We start from the raw sequence: 20,973 nt of genomic DNA on the forward strand, positions 1-20,973 counted from the left end.
CTTTTCTCCCCCCCCCTTGCATTTTTAGCATTGCAGCGCTAGATAAAGAAGTCTTTTGTGTGACAAGGGCGAAAGCGTCTGCGAGCAGAAACCGGCGGGGTTATATATTTATTTCTTGCAGTGGGAGAAGGGTGCGCACGGGGCAGGACCGGAGCTTGCTTCCCTTGCCTGTCCTGAAGGGATGCAGGGAAATAGTGTGATGTGAGCCTTTTGTCTTGGCCAACTTGCCTTTGCCTAGCAAATTGGGCTGGCCGGGGAGTGGGTTGTTATTCTATAATGTCTTCTAGAAATACCTTTCTGAAGAGGCTGCAGTGTTTCCATTTGATTATCGTTTCGAAGTGTGTATAGACTTGGGCAGTCTTGTTCTCAACGTTTGAAGAATGATGTTGCCTGGAGGGAAGGCTTTCTTTCTAAAATAAAAACAAATAAAAAAAATGAGCACCCACATTCAGGGTTTAGGAATCATAGTGCAAGATCTCTGAATGTGGGTGCTTATTTCATGTTTAGGAATCATAATGCAAGATCCTGAAGTGAGCACCTAGATGGAGAGACCTCACATTATTATTCCTCAACTCTGAATCTGAGTGCTCATTTCAGGATCTTGCATTATGATTCCTAAACTTGACATGGGCACCCACATTCAGGGTTTAGGAATAATAGTGCAAGATCTCTGAATCTGGGTGCTCATGTCATGTTTTGGAATCATAATGCAAGATCCTGAAATGAGCACTCGCATTCAGAGTTTAGGAATAATAATGTGAGGTCTCTCAGTCTGGGTGCTTATTTCAGGATCTTGCATTATGATTCCTAAACATGACATGAGCACCCAGATTCAGGGTTTAGGAATCATAATGCAAGGTCCTGAAATGAGCACCCACATTCAGGGTTTAGGAATCATAATGCAGGGTCTCTGAATCTGGGTGCTCATTTCAGGATCTTGCATTATTATCCCTAAACATGAAATGAGCATCCAGATTCAGGGTTAAGGAATAATGATGCAAGGTCCTGAAATGAGCACCCACATTCAGAGTTGAGGAATAATGATGCAAGGTCTCTGAATCTGGGTGCTCATTTCAGGATCTTGCATTAGGAAATGAGCATCCAGATTCAGAGTTGAGGCATAATAATGCAAGATCTTTTTTTTGCAAAGGATTCTGTTGTTCAAACAGCTGCAGTTGGTGGGGTTTTTTCGGGTGTTTTTTTTGATGGGGGGAAGGTGGGTGTTTTATACGCAGGGCAGGCATATGTTTTGCTAGCGTCTTTCTGGTATATCAGCGTGTCAGCAAGATGCAGGATGTTATTCTGCGTGTTGATGTATAGGTGTGGAGAAAATCTTGCTACTTTGCTGGGCTTGTATTGGATAAGTGCCTTTCCAAGTGCTGGCGTGTTACTGTTCATGCTGCAGTATGCAGCATGCTGTAGTTAAAGTACATTTGCTGTGTTCAAGGACTTCCACAAACGTCTTCACTGCTGTAGGAAAAGAAAATGACAGCAGTACATTGTGTACTTCACTGTGCGAGGCTGGCCCATATGTATTAACAGCAGAGTACAGAATCACTTAAAACGAAGTCTCCATTACATGCTGGCTCATTAATTTGAATATTCACTTGTGTGTTTCCTCCTTTCAAAAGTCATTTGTGAGATTGTGGGTAGCTTGATGCACTTCATGCTTGCCAAGTGTTTGTCTCGAGTCCTGAGTAATTGATGATCTGGCATGCTGTTTTACCTTTTCAAACTAAAATATTAAAGAGTAGTAGAAGATGAAATCAGTAAACAAAACTGAATTATTGCTATCCTCAATGGCACATTGGCTTCTTGAAGTTAATATTCCTGCACTGGAAGAATGGTGTTTATTGTAATGCAGGTCTAGGATCCTGTATCTGATGTGATCTTGGAAGTGAATCCAGGCAAACTTAATGCTAAAATGTTTGGGGTCTGACCCTGTGGGTTACTGGGCACCCTCCCTGCCAAATGGACTTGAATAAGCATTAAAAGCACTCATCCCCATCGAGAACCAAGCTTTAAAATGAAAGTAAAAACCCAACTCAATCCTCTGATACTATGCCCCTCAATAAGCTTTGGGGTTCAGTTGACAGAGGCTAATTTTTTTGCTTCTTGGTTGAACTTGCATTGCTAGGCCTAGGACAGTCAGTACATGTTATTCAGTGTAAACAGCAGAGGTGCTGATAGCTCGGCCTCAAGTAAGCAGTAAATACGAAAGTCTTAGGAATCTTGCCCTTATGCTTTGAAGAATAAATGTCATTTCAAGGCCTGCTGATGACCTCACAGGATTGTGTAAAAACAAATGCTGAGGATTGATTGACCTTATAGTCGAGATTTCACATTGGGCTGTGCGAGAGCGGGCTGATGGTATCTGAATGCCAATGGGAAGAATGAATTAAGGGAAGTTGAAATCTTCCTTGGAAAGTTACTTTTAGAAGTTACATTTTGTTTCATAGAATGTGAATGTTTGTCTGCAGTACTAACGTTAACAGGAGGGTGCAGAATAGTATGAGAGGGACACTTTTAGATGAAAAAATATAGCTTACATTTCAACTAGATATAAATATACAAAATTTTTCTTTATCAAAACATCCTGAATTCTCAAATCAGAAATCATTTAAAAAATCCGGCTTAAATTTTCACCCTAAACATTTGAGTTGGATACTTACAAACAACCAAGCACTTCCTAGGAAGCTTCGCTGGCATAATATTATGTTGTTTGTTTTGCACATGCTGTAAGGAAGCACTACGCCTATAACCAAAGAACTGGCTTTCTTTGGAATACCAAGAGGCCCAGCAGCAATTTCTTGCATTTATGATTTGGGAAACCGTGTTTACTTATTTCTTAATTTTTTTTTTTTTTAATGAACATTCAGGGGATGTAGCTGCTTGATGGTAGCTCTAATACTGGACCTGGAATTGTCATGCAGTGGGATACATAGTTCCTGTAGTGTTAGATCAAGCTATAGATGAGTGAAGGTTGAAAACTTCTGTTACTGGTGAAGTGAGCTTTAATCATTTTGTTCTTGAGGTTTCAAGTTAAAGTTGTTCAAGTTTGATCGTTCACAGAGCTCATCTATGATGTGTTGACTATTACTAGGAGACATGCAAGTTAAAAACAGATTCTTGTGTTGACAACATATGTGTAAAAATGTACGTCTGGAAGTTGATGGGGGAGCAGTTCACACTTCGCTGTTTTTACGGCAGTTACAGTGCCCTCTTGCAAAATGAAAGTGGCTTCATGCCACAAAATAAGAAGAAATCTAATCCTCTTGGATTTTTCTAGCCCTGGATCTCTTCTTGGCCCCTGACAGAGTTCATTTTATATGAATTGGTGCCATTTCAGGTTGGGAACTTGCTCTGGATTCTCTGTCGAGCCTGAAGAGGCAAAGAGCGCGGTTGTATTGCTTTAAGGGGTAATTCTGTATTGCCTGCAGTCATGGGTGTTTGAATAGCTTGAGACATGAGAACTCTCCTTCCCTCATAATCTTTGCTTGGTCCTAGATCTGGGCTCAAAAGAAAGTCTCTGAAAAGTTCAGATGAGTTCTCAGGACCAGGTTTCAGTTAGGATTGAAAATCCAAGTGCCACGAGAGCACGCTGCCCCCAATACCTACCTACAAAAGAAAGTACTGGAAATATCAGGAGAGCCTGTTTGACGTGGTATTTGCAGTCCTGAAGAGATTTGGGTTAGCTTCAGAGAAGCCTCCAGATTTACGTGTGCTCATCCAAATAGAATTGCAAACCATAGGTGCGTGGAACGGAAATAGTTATTTTAGACCATCTTATTATAAAGTAAAATTTCCCTGCCAAGGTTTCTGGTGGGTTTGTGTGCTGCTGTGTATGACTGCAGATATGTACTTTTATTTGAAAGCTGGCTTTCTTGGCACAATAGTCCTTAAATTGGTGCATGGCTCATGAGATAGGCAGGCGTGTTGTAAAGCATTGTATTGGAGCTATCGGATTGTGGATAAACAGCAAAACAACCTTGCAAAATGATGATGCGCCTCTGCGGCTGGTTCTCTCGTTGCAATGCTTGTGTTTAAAAATACCAAGGCCTGACAAATTGAGGTTAGAATGGGGTTTCGACCATAACTTTGAATTTGCCCAGTTTTTATGAGCTTAAGGAGGGGTGACCTATTTAGCAGTAGCTTTCTGTGGGGAAAAAAGGGCTGAGTTTTATATAGTGAGACACAAAGGAGTAATTCCTTCCAGGAGCTGTAGTGATGATAAAAGGTACAGGCCACAGATAAAAGGTCAAAATTAACTTAAAGGGACTGTTAGTTTAGCTTTCCATGTTCTTATACTTCTCCAGGAGTTGGGTCAAATTAAACTAAAATGTTACTCTGTGTGTGTGTGTGTGTGTGTGTGTGTGTGTGTGTGTGTGTGTGTGTGTGTGTGTGTGTGTGTGTGTACCTTCACCCAAGCACTCATCTTTCTTTGTGGTTTCATAAGATCGTTTAAGTTCTCTCTAACATCTGATGGCCAGAGAGAGTACTGTGCATTCCTGTAACTGCTGCAGTTTGTTGCCAGCTGAACAACTCTTGTGAATCACCCCCTTATATTCATTCAGAGCCCATCTCTTCCACTGTTTCAGGGGGTTCTGGAACATTTTAGCAATACAGTTAACCTGTCTCTTTCTTTGGAGTTTAGACAAATGAGGTTTGATAGAAACGCCTTTTTTTTTTTTTTCTTCTCCCTCCTGATCAAGCACATGCAGAGATTCAGAAATAGTTTAACCATGCTAAAGAGGGCGAGGCTTTTTGGTTTTTCTCTGTACCTGACTTTATTTGCAAAGTGACGGGAATTTTGACAGCCTTTGTGTCTTTTTTAGCAAATAGTGTCATGCCAGGTTTGCCTGTGGATGAGATCATTTGCAAAATATGTTTCCCAGCTTGCTTCAGGCATAATTCATTGTGTCAACTGCAATTGCTCATTTGCTAGGAACTGTGATTCATTAGCAAGTTTTTTTGGTTTTTTTTAAGTTCATCCGTGTTGGTTTTTTTTAATTTAAAAATGCATTTTAAGCAAACATTTGAAGGCAGAGCGCAGGCTTCAGAAATATGAAATCTGGCTTGTTGAATCCATTCATGCTGCTGTTCAGGGGAAAACTTGTTAAAAGACATGATCTTTTTAAGGAGGGATAAGTAATTCTACAGAGGCTTCCGCTGTGCTGTGGTTTTGTCACATGATTACTCCTAAATGGGAATGGAGATGATAAAAATAAGTAAATAAAATCTTTCTGCAGGGCAAGATTGTGCCATGTAGATCAGTGGAAGGGGGGGACTCATTGAGCTTGGTATGGGGGGAGATCTCCACAACCTGTGCAGTACCGTGCCCTTCCCCTGCCTTTCCACCCTGGCTAGAGGGCTTGTTACAGAATACAGTCTATAAGGAAATTGGGAGAGAAGATGCAGCCTGAAACCGGTGTCTTCTGTGTAACCCAGCTGCATGGGCAGTCAAGGGCTCCAGAGGAGCTGTACTGCTTTCAGGGTCTTGGGACCAGTTACTGTTTTGGAGGCACAGCACCTCTTTGCTGATGGCCCTGGCTTCTGGTATGTCTCCCAAGTTCTGTCGGAGAATCGGGGAGGGGAAGATTGCCCCAGTGCTTTCTCACATGGATTTTGCCACAGTAGTGTGGAATTTGAGCCTTGGTTAGACTGGAATCAACTTTGGAGGGGGTAGGGGCGTATTTTGAGTACAGTTAGTAAAACGCACGTTCCTCAGAACAGTGGGGGAAGAAGTAGTGCAATAGTAATAGTGCTGGGAAGGCACTTTGTGCTTCCAATGTTCAAAATACTTTTCAAAAAAAAATTTTTTTTTCTTAAACAGTGAAAATTTGACTTTTTGAAAATCTGCAAGCAGAGTACACTTGTGTGTTCCCTTTCTTGGCCGGACATAAGTTCAGGGGCATGTTTTTTTTTCCAGGTGGGTTGGGGGGAATGGGGGAAAACTCCCTGGCACTGATCTAGAAGTTACTAGCAACCCTACAATAACACAAGTGTGTGGGCTTAATATATCGATAGTTATCAGGAGAGAGGCTGATTTAAAATGTCCAAGAGAGAGTTGTTAAATCTTCATTTTAATATAAATAATGAGACAGCTTTTTTTTTCCTGTGTAATGATTGAGTCCTTCAAAGCTGTTTCCTTATGTATGTATTTCAGATAACACTCTCCCCCAGTCTTGAGAGATGTTTAAAACCATAGGCCAGGCACTGGAAGTGGGTAGGAGGGAGGAGAATGTGGTAACATGGGGCTTCTGCTAACTTCTGGTTTGGTGGCACAGTTCCCAAATACTGCCAGTTTGCTTTGGAAGCGAGTGCCAGGAGTTAAGGGCAGCAGTGTAGTGGGAGGGAGGTGACTCCATCAAAGTGACCATATATAGTCATTGGGATGAGATTAAATATTTCACCTCTCAGTGACATCCCAGCAGCAATAAAGCCAATATTGGGACGTATTAATCATGTGTAAAAACAGCAAAAACTTCACCTTGCTTTGCAGCAACTAATTTGTAGCAATCGGGCCTCTTTGAGGGTTCTATTGATTTAGGGAGAGGAGCCAGATGTTTTTCATCCTCGAGAGTCTGGAGAGACCATTTCAGCAGCCAGCAGAAGAATATCATGTGCAAAGAATTGCAAGTTGACGGAGCCAGTGTTTAGTCAAGCTAGGAGGTTTGAAGGCAGAGCACAAGTGGAAAGGAACTTCTCTCTATACCTGCATGAATATCACAGTGCTCATGTAGCAGCCTCCATTTATATGTATTGTGTGTGTGTGGGTACATGTTTCACTTGCCAATTCTCCCTGCCACAGGACAAACACTTACACTCTAATTATGCGCAGCGTTAGAAAAACAGGAGTTAGGCTTGAAAATAATATAATCCTTGCAAAGCCGTTGCTACGATAGAGCAGTGCCAAAGTTGAGGCGGAGACGGCATTGCCATAGCGAGTGCCTGGGCCTGTGAGGTGCTGACCATCGATCAAATCACAGCACAGCAGATGTATATCCATACAGGTGCATGAATAAATCATTGGAGCCACAGAAGAATCCATTTAAAAGAGTTGTGGGTGTACGTTGGTTTGAAGCTGAGTTTGAGTATTTGGATGGCAGGCCTCCAAGGGGAAAGGTCAGTGCAAAGTCATGTGCCAGGCTGCTCTTTTGGGCAACAAGGATAGGCCTTTACATGACAGTCAGAGTTCAGTGCCTCGGTGGAATGGGATCTTCCCGAATCAGGGTAATTCTTTAGGAAATACTGGCTCGCTTGGAAACTACTGAGTTTTGCACTGACTATATTAGGCTTCACAGGAATAACTAAGTTGCTGAATGTGCTCATGCATTTTTTTTTCTAGTTTTGGTGTAGTGCAAATGTGGATCTTTACAGCTGATTAAACAATTGCAACTTGGCCTGCAGTTCATCACACTGGGTCTCGTCCCACTTGTCTTTGGAGTTTAGGACTGGATATCCAAATAAAAATGTTTCTTTCTCAAAAGCATTGATGCAGCTTTGGCTGCCCTGAGAAGCATTCGCATAGTACAGGGGCAGTTGGTTATATCCCTGAATCCTCTCAACTTGCTTATACAGTGGAGAAAAAGCCTATGGGTGTGTATGGGATGTTTCTTTAGATGCCTACTATGATTTTGCTTGCACGTGTCTACAGCTACATAATCAAGTGTGCGCATTGTGCATTACATTAAAACTCAGGTCTCAGTTGCTTCAAAATTAAGAAATAAACTTTCCTTGCAGCAATTTTTCCTGGTTTTTTTTTTTTTTTCTTCCACATACACATTCCAGTAAGGTCAAGCAGCAGTGACAGACCCTATATACTGAAGAGCACAGGTTAATGGGCAAGGTTAGTAGTAAAACTCTTGTCCTTAACTTCTCCTCTTACTGGAAATAACACAGCCCTTGCAACTGTCAAACTTCACCTTTCTTTCTTCAACTTACATGTGTGCTTTACAGTGCTCCAAGTATCATCTCATATTGAAGGATTCTGTTGACATGCACCTGTGAAAAGCACCGGGTTAAAATTGCAACTTCAAATGCTGAATTCTTGACTCTCGAATGAATGCAGTCTCTACTTTTAATGCAACACTAGCATAGTTTTTTGGGATTTAATTCACTTCTCATTATGGTATTAAGCTCCTTCTGTAACTTCTTGTATGTTGATATTTTGGTTGTCAGCATTTTTTGTTTTTGAAGTAATATAAAACTATTAGTGTGAAAGAAGATTAAAAAGATATGTTACAATAAAAATGTTAATGGAATTGGCACCATACAACTCGTGGACCCATGTAACATGAATCTTTGTTGGTCTTGTGGCCATTAACTCTGGTGATTCTTATTCTATACTGACCCCTGCTGAGAGAGTTGTGCTATAATTATGTATATATTTTTATTTATTTATTTTTTAAAGCAATATTTTTGGAAAGAGAAGTTGTTAGGGGTTCTCCTTTGGCTTTTCTGTATTGGTCTCCGTAGAAGCTAAGTAAAGAGAAACAGTTTGATAGAGAGCTAGGTTATTCCAAATTTGGGTGGGGGTTCATCTCAACTCTTCATCATCCCAGTGCTTTTTATTCAGTCCTTTTCAGGACAGGCTTGACTGAACTCTTGCCTTCATCTTCCCTAATTTGTACAATGAGAAGCAAAATTTGCTCCTCTTGGGTATCTTTTCTTTAGAAAAAAACAAAAATTGTCACATTTAGGAATAAAGGGGAAAGGAAAAACCTGGAAAATACTTACACAATACTAATAATACAACCCATAGCTTGTGCCTATAGGTTACATTTTGTTGATTTAATAGGCTTGTATCCTGGAGGCACAGCCCATTCACTCTGCTCTTGATCTCAGCGCAGTTGCAAACGCCAAGTGCTTCTGGTGGCCAAGGGCTTGATATCTTACCAGGAGCTGTATAGCAGGTTGAAAGGATTGCATTGTACGGTAGCTAGAGCAGAGAACTGGGAGTCTGAATCCTGGGGTTCTGGTCCTTCCCGTGTTGCTGATTCTCTGTGTGACCTTGGGCAAGACATTTAACGCAGCTCTGTTCTTCAGTTTCCCCATGTGTAATGTGAGATTAGTAACAGGGTGTTGTGAAAACTGTAAAGACCTTAATATCCATGGGGAAGGGTACAGGAGGATGACAAAAGATTTCTATTTTTTCTTTTCTTCTTTTTTTTTTTATATATAGTAATGTCCTCACTTGTTCCCCTATCTCACCAACACAGTGGGGAATTTCAGTGTTTCTAGAGGTTTTATTACAGAGCCCTGGTAAGTGATTGTTAGGGTTTCTGCAGTGTACACAATATTTGGAAGAGGGCCAGTTTTTTTTCCTAATCTCAAGAGCAAGTTGAGGAGTAGGATTGACTAATTTTACAGGCTGTGTAATGAATCAAGGCACAGAACTTCCTGACTTATCAGACAGGTCCTAGGAATCTTGCCATGTCCTCTTCAGTATAGGAGGCTGTGTTTGTTCCTTTTAATATCATCAAGCCCCTAGATCATCCAGAACAGGCTCTGCCATTCAGCCCCAAATTTAGGCTTACTGAATTCCTAGATGTCCTTCCATACAGTTCTGTTTTTCATAGTTTGAAGTCTTAAATCTTCTACACCTCTGATAGGATGCTAGAGAGGTTAGTAGGGACAGATTCAATGCTAAACAACAGAGCTGTCGTTCTCAGCACTTGGACAGAGTATTGAATTGATAATGGGATGGGTGTGCTGCTTAATGAGGCAATAATGCAGTTCATGAGTGGATAAACTATGAAGTCAAAGGATGATGAGGGAGCTGGATAACTGCCGAGTTAAATGGAACAGGAGCCCTGTTAGCGTTTGTGCTGGAAGCAAGAGGAAAAACATCCCAAGCCGAAATTTGAAAATTGCAGAGCAGGACTACTGGCTTCCAGTTCCCACCTGCTTCACGTATAGCAGCATGATTTCCCCCTTGGCTTGTTAGGCTATGGAAGAGGAGACTGCATAATCTTCCAGTTCAGGACTGTTGTCATCTTGGCCAATGCCAGATGACATCTGCAAGCCTTTGGAGGAGAACTTCAGTGGCTGTGCAGGGCAAAGGTTATCTCTTGTTTGTAAAACACTGAGTATGCCGTTAGCACTTAATCACTAAAGGCATCTCATGTGCAAGGCATGGGGTGTTGGGGAGTTCACTGCCTGGTCGCTTTGCTAGAGTCCAAAGCTACCTCTTCAGCTAGGACACAACTCTTCCCCCACCACTCCCCAGGTGGGTGGAGAATTAATTCCAGATGATGTTATTCTCAGTTGTTGAATAGAAGATGTAGAGAATTACCTACCAATCAGTTTATCTCAAATTCCTTCATACCCAGAATTTTTGTGCAAGATTCAGAAGTTGCTTATTCTGTATCCATTTTTGAGACCCTCAGTAGAATATGGCCTGGTCTACTTTCTGGTATTTGAGTAACAAAAGCCATGCATGTTAGCACATCCTTGCATATGGACACACTAGTTTCAAGTCTTGCTGGTAAGACACTGAGTTAAGGAGCATTAAATCGCCTCCCTGGATGGTGTAAGCACCCACATGGAAGCTGTTGCCTGTGTGGGTACAGACCAAGCTCCAGCAATAATCTTACCTTGCTCCTGTTTTCATGACAGATTGCCCTAGTCAAAGTTATGAGTTCTGCTACATAGGGGTCACCATGACTGAAACCCATCTATCTGCTTTTTTAAAATATACAGTATCTTTTGGAAATTCTTCTGTTCCTACTCTCCACCTTTGAGTGTGCATGCACCTGGCACGCTGCAGAATTGTACCTACGACTCCAGCTGAACCGTATGCTGTTGCTTGGTCTAGGGAAGAAATCCTGTAAGAGCAATGAACAGTGCTAGTCAAGCATTGGCATTTCCACAGGAATAAAGATGCTTATTCAGACAGTGTGCAGGAGATGCCAAAGCTGGGGACGGCAAGTGTAAGTAGCAAAGCCTGGCCACCTAGAAGTGCCTGCAGCAGTCCTATGAGGGAACAACCCCAAGTTTTCCTGCAGGCTCACACCTGCTACCACTATGCACAGGTGGATACAGTAGTGGATAGGAACCCCACTTCCATCTGCAGGGAGATGGCGGATATCTCTCAACACCATGAGGAAGGAACCTCAGCAAAGCTGAGCTCACAGAGAAGAAGGACACAGGGGATGCAGGTTCTACCAGGAATGTTTCAAGACCCCAGGCAATCCTGACCAAGAAGAGCTTGGAGACAGAGCCCAGTGAGGAAAAGGAAGGGAACTCAGGTATTTGTGTTGCATGTTTCTATTTCTTTTGCAGGCTCCAAAACTCCTTATTCCCCATCCCAGTCTCTGAAGATGGCAGGCAGGGAGAAACAAGGTGCCTTTTGAAAAACCTCATTCATGTTCACAAAGTGCCCTGGCAGTTGTAGACAAAGTCAGAGAGAGAGAGAGCCCACTAAAGCAACCCACAACATTCCCAAATGCATGCTTTCAGCATGGGAGGCAGATAGAATGCCTAGCAGTGTAAATCTGTGCTTTGCAAATAGAAAAAAAAAATTTAAAAAGCACTCAAATGAAATATAGAGGAAATTTAAAATAAGGAAATCTATTAATGGGTCAATTGGACAATGATGTGTGTGTGTGTGTGTGTGTGTGTGTGTGTGTGTGTATATTGTGTGTGAAACAAATGATAGAGTTTTTAAATGCATAATGTAAGCATTCAAAACAGTGCTTGAGTTTTCTGGTCTGAGTGTCCAATTCCAAAACAGCTGTGTGTGCTGGACTTGGATGGAAAGGGCGAAGGGAGTAAGAGAGGGTTTATTGCTAGCTCCTGGGTCTTGGCTTTGGATTGACTGGCAGATGGGAGGGTTTGCAAAGCATGAGGTTGGGTGAGGCACAAGCATCCCTCTTGTTCTCTGGCACAATTGAGTCAGGAATTCTTCAAGTATTGGCAGCATCTTGTGGACACTGTCACAGGACACCCTTGCACACTGGTCTGCACTAGTGGCACCATCCCTGTTGAGAGGGCAAAAGTTCACAGGTCCAGGCAGCTGTTAGCAGTTTTCTCTGGGTCTTTGGCACCCTCTTAAGCCCTATATTAGCTAGCTTCTGCTGGCTGTAATTAGCTTAGCAGTGTTTACTGTACTGCATTTACGCTTACTGCCCAAGAGATCCGGAAGCCCAGTCATACCCCTCAGGGCTGCAGGCTTGGAAAAGCCTCCCCCTGTACTTAGCATGCTGGGAATATAGTTGTGGGCTGTCTTGTAACAAGGGACTCTGAGCCACTTTGTAGTTTATGGGAAAATTTTAGGGAGTTTCCTCACTATTGACCTGTCTGCTGACCCTTTAAATCTAACGTCTGTCTGCCTGCCTGCCTGTCTTGCAGAGTGCCAGCAGACTTAGCTGGGGTATCCCGGAGAGACTCTTCCCACACCTACTGGTACACTGACCTTGATCAAAAGAGAAGAAATTGACTTGAGCCATTGAGAAAATCAGAGAACACGTATGACCTTGTCCATGTCCAAGAAACCCAGGAGTGGAGGGAACACATGGCTGAAGGACTGAAAGTTGCCATGTGAGATGCACCAAAATGCTATGCAGCTCCTGAGATAGGAAACACTCTGCGAAGCTTTGCTTTGTAGAGAAAAACAGCTTAAGAGTTGCCCTCCAACAGCTCAGGGAATGGGTCTCATTAGCAAAACCTGTGTTTGTATCCACTTAACCACAGTGGAAAGTAAGGAAAATTGTTGTGACGATGCATACATTGACCTGTGATACGTGCAGGAATAGACAATACTTTGCGCTTTGGTAGGTTTGAGCAACAAATGTGCATCTAAGATACTTATTACTGCTCAATAAAGTTATATTTTGTGAAAGTTGTGATTTTATTTATTTTGTCTTGCAGAACAAATTGGCATCCCTAACAGGGTTATAACACAGTAATAATATATTTACAATTCCAACACAGTGTCCAATTGTGCTCTTAAAGCCATTCCCCATGGTAGAGTACTGCAGCATGCTCTTGTAGTTGTCCTTATGTCTGGCTGTTAAAATCAGGTGGTTTTTCCTCTTTCTCCCACCACCCTGCTGGAATCTTCCCTTCTTTGTTTCATAGCTATTAAGTAAAATGCAATGTGCAGGAATAACCCTATGAGCATTTGGCTTCCTGGGATCCAAACTAGTCATGAGATCTCTCCAGTTTACGTTTGTTGGGGGGTTTTTTTTGTCTCCCACATACATGTGTGACTGCCATCCTGCACTTGGTCAGACAAAAGTTAAATTGTTCCTTGTTTCTGCCCAGGTGCCCTGTGTTTGGCCCTAAGCTGGACCCAAATGGTAGATGGAGTTCTGAGAGTTGCAGTTTGACATTACATCCCCTCTGCTATGAATGAGCCCATCTGGGGAAAATGCCACTGCTTGCCGTTTTTAAAAGCCCTACATTCCTTAAGAAGCAAGTGGCGTTTGTCTTCTCTGATAATCCAGTGTTGTCAGTGAGTTATTAGCGATCCGTCAACACTTGTACGACCACGGTGAAGTACCCCTTTCTGCTTTTGTGGTTAGAAACAACGTACGCATCATGGGGAAGGTAAATTCGGGAGATATGCTCCATCACACCGTCTGAGGACCATTGGATCCAATCCCTAATTTCTTGCATGTTACCCAGTGTCATGATCCTCTTAAACATCGTGGCCTTACAGCCTGGAAGGACAGGAGTCCCACACAGACTTTTCAACATCCAAGTGCTAGCCCACTGACAGACAGCAAACTGGTTGCCAGCTGCCGCAGCACAATTGCCACCTATTTCTCCAGTGTCTCTGGTGTCTGGTTCTGGAGAACGGAGATGAGCTTAGCATGTAGCACTGGGGATGTGGCCTGCTGCTCTCAGAAGTACTGCATCCCCTGCTCATCTTCCCAGCTGATCAAAACCCACCAGTTGGTACTTATTTCATGGCCTGCAGGGATTGCTGCATCATCTGTTGCTCAGTAAAAGTGCAGGTGACGCTGGGCTGTCTTCATTCACTGTCTGCATCGCCCTCTTTATCTCAATCTTCTCATCCTCACTGCTGCACTACCAGTCAGTCTGGGAGCTGAAGCTTCACAAATATAGAAGAATCCAGTGCCCTGGTTCCACAATAGATGCAAGGGCTCTACTGTCTTGTTAAGCGTCCATGTTTAGGGCCGTGAGATGGCAGAGAGACTGAAAGTCAATTCAAGGAAAAGTGGCTTAGGGGATATAACAAAACACCTGTGGGAACGGATGGAAGAGATGGCATCCTGGGGCATAGATCCCAAGCTCGTGTGTTGGTGTCCCACACTGCACTGCAGAATGCTCCACAAGGCAATGCATGGGGTGGTGGTGCAGGAGATGCTGAGATCACTACCCTCAGTGCAGCCCATCTTTTGCCAGTGGCGTGTGTCATTGTGAGGACGTGCTGCACCAGCAAAGGCATCCAAGTGTGCATGTGCTCTAATGATATTGCAGTGTTGGCAGCAGTATGCTGGCAGAAATGGTAAAGCTTTCTAATGTAGACATCATCTAAGACTTCCTGGCCTCCAGTCCTCCCTCCTTCCCTCACTGAAGGAGTTGTTCATTTCCTGCCCACTGACAGCTAAGGTTAGAGACAGAGGTAAGGGCCAGGAACAGCTATCTACTGCCTGTCCTGCAGCACAAGTGCAAAGCATAATGAAGGCAGCAGAAGTTGCAGATCTCAAGCTCTGGTTTGAAATTCTCAGCGTGCCTGGACCATGTAGCCGTGATGCTGAATTTGTAGGCATGCCTTTGAATAGTTGTGGGGGGGGGGGGGGGGAAGTTTCTCAGGATCTCAAATGGATTTATACCCTGTTGTGCCATATCTGACATGGATCTGGGTGTTGGTAGATGGTCAAGAGTATATATTATTCTCTCTGAACATGACGTGCAGTCTCTGAGGGAGCTTAATTTCAAGAGTCTTTACTGGAATTGTGTCACTTCATTTTGCAGAATGCAGCCCACACAGTAAATTCCATTTCCTACTTCCTTCTGAGTCTGAGGTCATTATATCATCCACAGGGTTGGAATATATGCGTCTGGATGGTATGCTGTCTTGCCTTGCTAATTGAATTAGGTAACTTTATTTTTGATGGTCCCAGGTGAGGTTTTTACTCTAAGCCTCTTTCTGATTGTGTGTTTGAGTCTTTAAAGCAGGGAAAGTCAGTTTATTTTAAACTAATTAATGGTGATTAATAGGTCTTAATTTCATATTAAGCATATACCATGTGAATGCATCAGCTTCCATATTCCTTGGTTGGTATAGTTTGTCTGTATCCACATCTGAAGGGGATGCAACCCTGAATACTTAATTGAATAGCTTCCTTTTTATATTAAGTTTTATATTAAGTAACATGTTGAGATCTTTTGTGACCAGACATGATTACAACTAACCCTTCCAAAGAGATGGGTGAAGATTTCTGCTGTCTAAGTGGACCCCTTTTTATCCCTGGCGGTTGCAGCACGAGCTTAGGACAGTGCTGTGAGAGCAGGTTCCTTCTGTCTCAGAAAAGTGGCACATTTGTACCCTTTTAAGTCTTGTACTCCATAAATGATTTCCCGAACCTTTTATATGGCCGAACCGTTACATGGTCTCAAACCTTTGTGTGTTTAATCTCCTTGTCCAGCTTCATGAAACTGGTTTATTATAGGCAGAAATCTAGGGGTCAGTGTTAACAGTCTTCTGTCTTTTCATCAGGGAAGCTAGAGAAAACAACCTGGCTGGAAGCAAGTAATATAACCCCACTGCTCAATTTGAGTAGTAGCCTACTGCATGAGCAGCCTCATTTAGGTCAGTGGGAAGGTACTCCGCAGCTTGACCAGGGAGGGAAGAATCTGGGCCCCTGTTGGTGCAGTATGTCCAGTGGCATTAAAATGTAAGTTTTGGATCTTTGCTTAATTTGTACAGAGCATCAGAAGCTCTTGTGAAATCTAATGTGTAGTAGCATCAGCACAGGAAAAAGCTCTGCCTTCTGTGAAGCCAGACTGTTGCAGTATAATTTGTGTTGTAAGATTTTGAAAGCCAATGTTGCAATATGTAACAGTAGAATAGTGGGAAGATGGTCAGGTGGTTCTTGGGGCTTCAACAGACAGATTTCATGTCTGTGTGTTTTTGCAACACCTTTCTATAAAGGGAAACATAATTTAAAATATGATTACTTAGTGTTGTAACAGTCTTCTCAAACGTTTTTGCATTATGCAGAGATCATTATCAGAGGTTGATATTAACTTGCAAAGAATATTATGCAAATCGTTCTCCTGTTCTTCTAAAAAGAAATTTCCTTCATAATGCAAAGCGTGACAAAAAAAAAAAAATCGTGCAGCAGCTTTTGGCAAAATTACATTCAGAAGATGTAACAGTTTTTCTGCTTACTAGCACAATCCATTTGTGCTTTTCTACTGGATTTTCTCAACTCAGGCTGATAAAGTATGAATTTTAAAATAAGAGCGCGGGAGGGGGTGGCGATAGGGGGAGGCTAATGCAGCATGGGTCCAGTAAGGAACAGGAGATTTTTGCATTTTTAGGTCATGTTTTTTAAACCAGCCCAAAACAGTGTCCATCTAAAGTTGTTCCTGTGTAGCAGCTGTTCTTTGGCCTCTGAAACAGTTTGGTGGTTTCAGTCCTGTTCTTAATAGGCAGATGCCTACGTTAGCACTAAAATAGCATATAATTGATCTATCCCTTTTCCATGTACTGTAAAAAGTAATAGTCTCGAAAAACGATCAAGATTTCCAATACTCTCACATTACTGCATTATTATGAGCCCACGCTATTTATTATTGTACGGTACTATTTTAACCTACTGCAGTGAATGAAGGGAGCACTGTTTAGGGGATCCAACATCAAGGCACTCACACTGCCATGTACAACCTCTGTCAAGGGGCTCTTCCTGCACAGAAATCGCTCCAAAATCAGGATTGTGCTGCTTAATTTCATTTCTTAACGCAGCAGCAGCAGCATCTCCTGGGTAAAATCCTGGTTCTTTGAAGTCAATGGGAATTTTGCCTTCAACAGTCATGTTTTTATCACTTGTATTTTGCTATAAACCAGTAATTGTTGTGCAGAGTTGCACCCTTCTGTGATCCAGGAGCCAGAATCCTGGTGAAGATTATCATTTCAGCCACTGGATTCAGAGCTTGTTTTTACAATAGATGGATGGATGGATCAACTGATTGATTGATTGATTGATTGATTGATTGCTAATAAACACTGTTCCCTGTTTAAATGACTATAATTTTTATGGGCGCAGGAGTTGGTATGAGCTAAAAAGGCACATTCACTGTAAGACCTGTTTTTTCAAGCACTTGACATTGTTTTGAAAAAATATAGCCTTTGGACTGCAGTTTCTTGTTTTTCAGCACAAGAGTGATGGAGAAGGGGTAGTAAAATTCTGGTTGGGTAGCGAGTTATCCCAATCAGGAAATTTTCACAGTTTTTATGTCTGCCTGGAGATCAATATTTTAAAATTGAAGTAAATGAAATAAATAACCTGGAATCAGAGCCGGCATTTAGCAAGCAATTTAGGCTGGAAGTTCAGGCACCAAGTGACTCTACCTCTGGCTGCAGGGTCTTTCCTGTTCGGGGTTGACTGCTATGCCCGGCCTTTTCCCTGCTGCTATATGTGAAGAAATAAATCAATGGATTCATCTGTGTTTTGTGTGTGTTAAAAGAAATGCTTATTGAGAGCATGTCTGGATTGACTAAGGAATATTCTAAGCAGGGCAGATTTATCTGCACGCGCTACAGTGCTCAGCGGGTATCGGCAGTCCTACCTTTTTCCAGTGTGAAATACATATTTTGGTGGCACAGAAGAAAACTTTAATACCCTAAAAGTGGCTCCAGGGTGTGGTTGTGATGTGATAATTATACCAGTGAGCGATTACAACAGTTGGCTCTGCTTCATGCTTCCTACCGCCTGCCTTGGGCATCTTATGATATCCAACTCACCCCCTGTAATGCGTCACTGATTGAATATGTAGATATACAGTGGAACCTACTTAATGAATTACTGTGAAAGGAATAAATCTGGCTTTAGAAAAAAAAAGCTTGTGTGGAAGAATGAATTAAGGTAGTGAAATGTTTTAATCTAAACACAGTGGCAGAAAGGAATATTTTATCTTCTGGGTTTGCCTGTTGCCCAAATGTTTCCTTTTATAGTGCAAACTTTAAAGGAACATTGTTAAGCATATTTTAAGAGTTGAACTTTAATTCCCTTATGGTACCCTCATGGAAATGTTAACATATACATTCCATTTTCGTTTGGGAGGCCACTACACCCTCCTCCTCTGCTCTCAGTGACTCTTTCTTTTTTTCCCCTGAATCTGTTTACTTCCATACCACCGATAAGCACTCCTGCATGTAACCAGCAGTCACCCTGTCATTGGCTTTTATCTTTTCAGATCTTAACCTAAGTGGGGGTTAGGTCAGGTCAGCACATGGCTGGTAAACCTTCAAGGAATATCTGCATGGGGTATTGCAGGAAGCGGTGTTAATGATTTCTTAGGTCATGCTGCTGCCTTTGAGTTAGTATTGACCCAATGCAGCATCGCCGCGCACGGATACGTCCTGCTCTTGCAGATGCTATTTCAACTATTACATAAAAACGGAGGATTTATTTGTTAAACATCCCACTACATTTATTTGAAAAGGCAGAGGTGCCAACATGCTGTCTTGCCTCCCCTGCACCTTGGACCGTTGGATTCTGTCTTCCTTTATTCCCCCAATTTTTAAGAATTGTCTGGTGCTTTGTGCAGGCTGTTGCAATTTTGCCGTTTGCCAGTCAACACCTGCTTGTCCTGCACTTCAGAGGGGGTCACAGTTCAGAATTGCATACACCAATCCCTGTCTGTCCTTCAGCAAAGAGTCCTTTAGCTGGTTAAATCTTGTTTCCCTAAGTCTGCTTCCACAACAGATCACAAAACATTGCTCCTGGATACAGTGGCTCACTTCCCACTGACAGTCTTTCAAGAAGTTATTCAGAAGCCTACATTATAACCAGTCCTGAGGTCTACATTTCACCTAACATACTCTTTTTTTCACTTTTAAAACAACCTGAAAATGAACCAAGGTGCCATTTTCCTGTGAGAAGAACTGGCACTGTTCTGTTAGATGCATATTTTGAGGCTTAAATTTTTGGTTTTTTGCCTAAATAATATAGTGCAATTCTCTCTCACTAAAGAGAGAGGAGCAAAATACTCACAAACCATGTCTAGAAGCTAAGGAAGGTGCTTCAGTATCTTTGAAAATACAGGTGGAATTTCCTACTACTAAAATAGTAAAAACTACTTTTTTTTATTTTTTTGTAGGCAAAGGCAAACCTCTCTACCAAAAGCTGCAGCATAAAGGAATAAACTTTGACTTGGTTTTATGGTATTTCTAAAAAAAGGCACTAGCAATGTTAATCATTAAACTCTCCCTTTGTTTTGCCGCCTTCTGCTCCCTCTTTACCTAATTAACTCCCTATTAGGCTGCACATCTGTATAATAATTTTTATCTTTTGCTGCTATTCTGGAGGTTTTAAATCTCTATCATCTCTTCATAGAAACTGCCCATTTTAAATGCAGTTCTGTCATCCTCCCTTCAAAAACATCCTCCGTTCCAAATGAGAGATGTTTTTTTTTTCTTTTGGTGCAGGAAGAAGGAAAAGTTGTTTTTTGGGGGGGGGGGTTGTTGGGGTTTTTTGTTTTTGGTTTTTTTTGTCCTAACAGAATCAGAATCTCAATTGGTTATATAAATTCTGAGCTTGGAGAAATAATTATTCCAACCTAGTTTAATTTGTGTGTGAGTGTGTAATAAAAGGTGTCATGGAAATGAATTATAATAATGTTTAGCACCGGTTATTGTGAAATGAATTACAGTATCACGCTTCTAGAAGAATGTCATTAGTTCAGTGATTTGCAGCACTTTTTGTGCCTTTTTGGAGTCCTAGTTTTTGGTCAGATAAGTCAAGAAAATGTATTGTACAGTTGAAGTCAGTGATGTTGTCTTGTAGAAAGAGAAGAGCTAAACTAAAAAGGGACCCACCATAGGTTTCACTGAAACGTTGATGTTAAGGCGTCCCCAGCCCAGTATGTATAATTGTGCCAATGACACACGGGTCTGCCCGACACTGCTCCTACTCCTTTTTTCACCTCTAAGCTACCTCCATGGATGCATCTCCACGAGTGAGAACATGTGACTGCCACTGCTTCTTGTCCCTGGGGAATGTGCCGCTGCTACTTGGGTACTACAATGTGTGCCGCTCCTACGTGTCCCCAGGGAATGCCCATGCACGTGCGTTTTGGTGCACGGCATGTTGCCCTGGGTGCGGTAGGGGAGGCCAGGGCCAGCACCTGGGCTTACCTGGGGGCCTCTGGGGGCAGCAGCAAGGAGCCTGACCGGCAGCTGGAGTGTGGTCCTAGCCGGCCAAGCTCTGGTTTTGGGCGGCACACGCTACCACCATGTGCACCACCCCCCTTTTTTTAGGCGCTGGTTTTTTTGACGCTGTTGTCAACCCCACACACACACACACACACACTGCAGAAATTAGCAGCATGAGGAACCCTTGCATGTGCAGTGCGTGTGGTATGCGGTGCTGCAGGTAGGTCTGTGGCCCCGCATACCATATGTTCCCACTCATCTGGATGTGTCCCATTTTAGTATCCTCCCAATTCTCCAGCTGGTCTTCTAATGGGAGCGCGTACATCAGCGGTGGCCAAGCCGCAGCAGCTCGCCAGCATGGTACTTGCAGCTCTGTGGAAATTGGCCGAGGCCCACCCACTTCTCCCCGAGGCGGCTCTGGGGGACAGCGCAGCCCGGCACCTCCTGCTGCTCCGGGTTTCCCCATGGGGAGTGTACCCCAAGCCTGCCCCCCTCCTACGGGACTGCCGGCTCAGGCACCGGGCTGCCGGGGTGGGGGCTGCAGCTGTGCCGCTTACTCTGGGGTGTGCTCCCCATGGGGAAAGCCCAAGTGGCTGGGGGTGGGGGGGGGGGGGGGT

General features: G+C 42.9%; 1 protein-coding gene across 2 annotated transcripts in view; it reads left to right on the plus strand.

Annotated features, from left to right (window-relative positions):
* NACC2 (NACC family member 2) overlaps positions 1 to 20,973 on the plus strand; it is a 79,738-nt gene that overhangs the window by 348 nt on the left and 58,417 nt on the right. The gene's annotated exons all lie outside the window — the stretch shown is intronic.

This window comes from Alligator sinensis, unplaced genomic scaffold (assembly GCF_000455745.1).
Source record: "Alligator sinensis unplaced genomic scaffold, ASM45574v1 scaffold611_2, whole genome shotgun sequence".
NCBI classification, from domain to species: domain Eukaryota; kingdom Metazoa; phylum Chordata; order Crocodylia; family Alligatoridae; genus Alligator; species Alligator sinensis.